Source organism: Phoca vitulina, unplaced genomic scaffold (assembly GCF_004348235.1).
Source record: "Phoca vitulina isolate PV1807 unplaced genomic scaffold, GSC_HSeal_1.0 scaffold4, whole genome shotgun sequence".
Classification (NCBI taxonomy): Eukaryota; Metazoa; Chordata; class Mammalia; order Carnivora; family Phocidae; genus Phoca; species Phoca vitulina.
In genome coordinates this window covers 60,912,937-60,918,781 of record NW_022589707.1, presented here as the reverse complement: position 1 = coordinate 60,918,781, position 5,845 = coordinate 60,912,937, and positions in this window count along the sequence as shown.

Sequence of the window (5,845 nt, the reverse complement as noted above, 5' to 3'; positions counted from 1 at the left end):
TTTTCCATTGGACATTCTTTCCTGCTTTGTCAAAGATTAGTTGACCATAGAGTTGAGGGTCCATTTCTGGGCTCTCTATTCTGTTCCATTGATCTATGTGTCTGTTTTTGTGCCAGTACCATACTGTCTTGATGATGACAGCTTTGTAATAGAGCTGGAAGTCCGGAATTGTGATGCCACCAGCTTTGCTTTGCTTTTTCAACATTCCTCTGGCTATTCGGGGTCTTTTCTGGTTCCATACAAATTTTAGGATTATTTGTTCCATTTCTTTGAAAAAAGTGGATGGTATTTTGATGGGGATTGCATTGAATGTGTAGATTGCTCTAGGTAGCATTGACATCTTCACAATATTTGTTCTTCCAATCCGTGAGCATGGAACGTTTTTCCATTTCTTTGTGTCTTCCTCAATTTCTTTCATGAGTATTTTATAGTTTTCTGAGTACAGATCCTTTGCCTCTTTGGTTAGATTTATTCCTAGGTATCTTATGGTTTTGGGTGCAATTGTCAATGGGATCGACTCCTTAATTTCTCTTTCTTCTGTCTTAGCTCCCCCTTCTAAATTTAATTAAACAAGAAATTTAAACAGGAAAATTAAACAGGAAATCTCAAGGAAGGCAAAAGGGTATTTATTCTGTGGCAACTTTCATTAATCGTCCGGTTACAGTTCCAGACAAATCTGCTCTGATCTTCATTGGAAAAAAGTCTGGGAATCAAGAAGAGATCTTAGAACCACAGGTCTCTGTCCTCTGGTTGCATATCTGGAAGAAAAAACATTGCACTTAGTTTCTCTTAGTTTCTCTAGATGCAAGAGTTGGTTTCCTTTTTAGCCATAGATTACAGGACGAGGTAGAAGGAACAAGGACCAAAGAAGCAACAAGGAGAAAGCTTCCCAGATGAGGCTTGTGGCTTTGGTCTGCCTCCCCTGGCCCCTCCAGGGAAGGGCCTGATCAACCCCCCACCAGGTACCTCGCGTCTCGGATGTGGGATAGTCAAACGATGCCACCAGAAAGGTCCCAGAGGCACTTCCTTTTGGAAAAGCAAGAAAGAATTCCTTCCTGAGATAACCCAGCAGAATAGCTGGCCACACAGACTAACAAGTGGAGTCAGCCCTGTGACTCGTAGACCCCACACATGCCAGAAAAGTATCAACACACACATACCTAGCAAGCGGCTGTGAGTGGAATGCATGCAGCTATCTAGTCAACGATATGCCATTGGTATGTGTTGCAGCCCACAGAAGGAGCTCTGTACATGTGTAGACCCTGGACACATCCAAAGAAATCACATAGACCGACCCTCTTGCAATGAGTTGATATTTGAGTTGGTTTTCAATATTCCTTAAATATTTTTTTTGGCCTCGGGCTGACTGACTCATTTAACTTGTGCTCCCTCTATGTGTATAGCCTTCTTTCCTTCCTCCCTCCTCCCTCCTTCCCTCCCTCTTTCTTTCTCTCTTTCTCTTTCTTTCTTTCTCTTTTTCTTTCTTTCTTTCTTTCTTTTGCCTACCTTTCTTATTTAGGTATTACATGGTGCTCAATCTGAGCTTGTTGGGATGACAAAAGTGTGGCATGTCACCTCACACTTTTGGCAGGCAATACTAACAAATCAAGGTATTCTCTCCTTTTGAGGCCAGACTCAGTCTCAGAGTCCCTGTCAACACAGTATCTAGAGGGCCAGTATCATGTGCTTGGAGTTAATAGACAAGATGAAATCTATTGGTCATCTCTGGGTTCTAGTCTCAAAGTGCTCACAGACTCATGGTCAGGTGTTAGGTAAATAAAAAGCTGGCAGAATTGGAAGGCAGGTGATGATGACCGGCACAGGGTCTTTTTTTCCTTTTTCTTTCTTCCTTTCTTTTTCCTTTTCTTTCTTTCTTTCTATCTTTCTTCTTTCTTTTTGTGGAAAGAAACATACAATTCATTCAACAAATATTTGTTGAGCCAGTGCTGAGTATTTAAAAGTGAATAATGGGGCACCTGGGTGGCTCAGTCAGTTAAGTGTCTGCCTTTGGCTCAGGTCATGATCCCGGGGTCCTGGGATCAAGCCCCACATTGGGCTCCCTGCTCAGCGGGGAGCCTGTTTCTCCCTCTCCTTCTGCCTGCCACTCTGCCTACTTGTGCTCTCTCTCTCTCTGTCAAATAAATAAATAAAATCTTTAAAAAATAATAAAAAAATAAAATAAAATAAAATATTTTAAAAAAAAGGTGAATAGTGGCAGACAAAATCCTAGCACATGGGGCACTGATAAGGCAATGGTTCTCACTCTGGGCTACACATTAGAACATTTGGGGTGCTTCAAGAAATATTAGCACCCACCTCCAACTTACTCTTTTAAAAGCCTTAATAAGCTCATCATATCATGTTAAAAATGTCTGTCTGAATATCTGTCTCCCCAACTAGGTAGGAAGGAACTGTGATCTCTTCAGTTTTTTAAAAAATTAAGGTAAAATTTACACACAGCAAAATACATAACTTTTAAATATTTAATTGGATGAAGTTATACAAACATATATGCCTGTGTAATCAGCACTCTAATGAAGATAAAGAACATATCTATTACCCCAGAATGTTTCTTTCTGCCTCTTTCCAGTAAACCCTCACCTCCCATAGGCAACACTATACTATTTCTGTCACCAGAGGTTAGATTTATTTCTTGAACTTCATAGAAATGGTATTATACAGCATATACCTTTTTGTGCCTAACTTCTTTCTCTTAACATAGTACTTTGAGATTCATCCATGTTTTTACATGTATCAGTAGTTTGTATCCCTTTATTTCTTAGTAGTGTTCCATTGTATGAATGTATGCGAGCTATTTATCCATTCTTCTGCTGATAGACCTTTAGGTTGTTTCCAGTTTGGGGTAATGATATCTGTGATGATTACTTTTATGTTTCAACTTGGGTAAGCTATGGTGCCCAGATATTTGGTCAAATACCAATCTTGATAGTGCTGTGAAGATATTTTTCTTAGCAGTGGTTAACATTTAATTCAGCAGACTTTGAGTTTACTGAGACTCATAATATTCCATATTATAAGAGCAAATTATTTTTTATAATATGGGTGGGTCTTATCCAATCAGTTAAAGGCCTTCTCAGAAAAAGACTGGTGACCTCAGTCTTTTTCTGCCTCCAGACTGCCTTCAAACTCACAATGAAAACATAAACTCTTTTCTGGGTCTCCAGCTTGCTGGCCCCTACAATGACATAAGCCAATTCCTTAAAATAAATCTCTCTCTCTCTCTTTATACATACATATACGTCCTATCGGTTCTGTGTCTCTGGAGAAACCTGAATAATACAGTGGACAAACCTGCTATAAACATTCTTCTTCAAGTCTTTTTGTGGATGCTTTTCCATTTCCCTTGAGTAAATATCTAGGAGCAGAATTGAAAGATCAGTCGGTAGGCATGTATTTAACTTTTTAAGAAAGTGCCAGGGGCGCCTGGGTGGCTTACTTGGTTAAGCATCTGCCTTCCGCTCAGGTCGTGATCCTGGAGTCCTGAGATTGAGCCGCAGGTGAGAAGTCTGCTTCTCCCTCTGCCCCTGCCCCTTACCCCGCTTGTGCTCTCTCTCTCTCTCTTGCTTACACTCTCTCTCAAATAAATACATAAAATCTTTTTTAAAAAGAAAAAATAAAAAGACTTAAAAAAAGAAAGTACTCAACAGTTTTCCAAAGTGATGCACCGTTTTCACATCCATCAGCAATATATGAGATTTCTGGTTTCTATACATTTTTGTCAACATTTAGTAGTGTCAGTCTTTTTAATTTTAGCTCTTTTGATGGCTGTGTATTCATGTCTTTGTAGCTTTAATTCACATTTCTCTGAGGGCTAAAGATGTTAAACAGCTTTTATGTGCTTATTGGCTATTCATGTATCCTCTTTGGTGGACTGCCTGTTCAAATATTTTGCAATTTGTTCTCTTTTGAATCTCAACTTCTAGCATTTAGTAGTCACTTGATATAAAACGATTGAATTAATAAATAAAAGAATATTATATCGTCTATCATCAGTGATTGTTCTGATATGATTATTAAATCTCTGTCTAGCTATTTATAATGCTTATTAAAGTGCTTAGCATGATGCCTGAGGCACTCAGCTGCCGACAACTGGTAACTATTAACACCATCCCTATTTTATATGTGAGGAGATGAAGATCAGAAAAGTTATGTAACTTGACCAAAGTCACCTAATTATTGTCAAAATTGCTGCTCAGGTCTGGGCTTCTCAAATTCTGTATTTCACATTTCAACTTTTTTTTTGGTTGTTGTTATTAGTAGCCTGACCAATTAAATATTGGATTCACCATTAAATGTGTTCCTTCATTCATTCCTTGAACTATCATTTATGGCAAATCTAATATGACAAATTTAATGGTGCTGATCATTTTACATGTTTTAGCTCACTTACTTCTCACTACAACTTTATGAGGAAAGTACCTATTATTTGTATTTTCCAGACAATTAAACTACAGTACAGAGAGGTTATGCAGTTGCCCGAGACAACATAGTTAATTAAGAGGTATAGACAGGACTCAAGCTCAATCCATCCCGTACTAATGCCTATGTGTTTTGTTTTGTTTTTATTTTTATTTTTTAAATATTTTATTTATTTGACAGAGACAGAGAGACAGCGAGAGAGGGAACACAAGCAGGGGGAGTGGGAGAGGGAGAAGCAGGCTCTCCGTTGAGCAGGGAGCCCAGCTCGGGTCGTGATCCGAGGACCCTGGGATCATGACCTGAGCCAAAGGCAGACACTTAACGACTGAGCCACCCAGGCGCCCCATTGTTTTTAAATCACTATACTAGACTGTTCCTTAAGACAAGATTAATTTGGGACATGTTGAATTTGAGGGGCTATGGGACAGCAGGAAGGAGAAGACCAGGAAAGCTGAGACACTTAGGAGAGAGTTTCCAGGTTGAGGGCTGGCGGGGAGGGGTCTTTGAGGTGGGGGAGTGTAGTAAGACTGTACATTCAGCAAACTCCACTGCAGACCAGACTAGGAGAGGTGTGTTAGAAGTGGTTAGAAAAAGTGCTAGATATATTCAAAGATGGAGAAATTTCAATAGTTCAATTTCAGAAAGTTCTACAGCAAACCCCATTTTTATGGACCCCACCTTGTCCACAAGAATAGGTCTGTAATGATAAAATCTTATGATCTATAATAGTTTGTCCCTAAGATATTCCACGGTCTTTTGGCTGCTGTTTGCTCTTAGAGACCAAGACTAGTGGACTTTGTTTGCCTGTTCACGGGGCCCAGGAGCTCACAGTCATTCTGATAATCCCTTTTCTGTTTACTAGAAACCCCAGCCGCCCCCTCATGGGTCCCTTAGGCCAGACTGATTAATCCCTCCTTCTGCTCAGATTTCACTCTCCTAACAGGGTAGCATGAGGAGCAAGGAGTGAGTCAGTTCCTTTAAGCTGGCAGTACCCAGAGCTGGTGTCATTCTGCATTATCTTCACTCCCACAGGATGAGTAATCGTGCCCAGCCAGAAGCTCCAACCCTGGGAAACAGGTGCAAGTTTCTAAAGGAGGCCTTTGTGACCATAGTAGGAGGTTAGCTGAAACTCAGTCTATATTTACTCCTTGCAACAGAGTATTTTTTGGACCATGGTCTGTAGGAACATTCAGGTTCCCTAAAAATTGATCTTGGCACTGATCATATGGGCATCACAGAAACACCAGCAATGTGCCCAGGCCGGACCCAGGGCCAGCCCGTCTTGTGGAGAGGCGCACAACAGGTCCGAGCCAAAGTCCTCCTCCTGAGACTCCAGAAAGTCTATGGCAGTAGGTGATACGGAGTGACTAAGCGAGGCCTGCCTTCTAGGCTGCACATACAAACA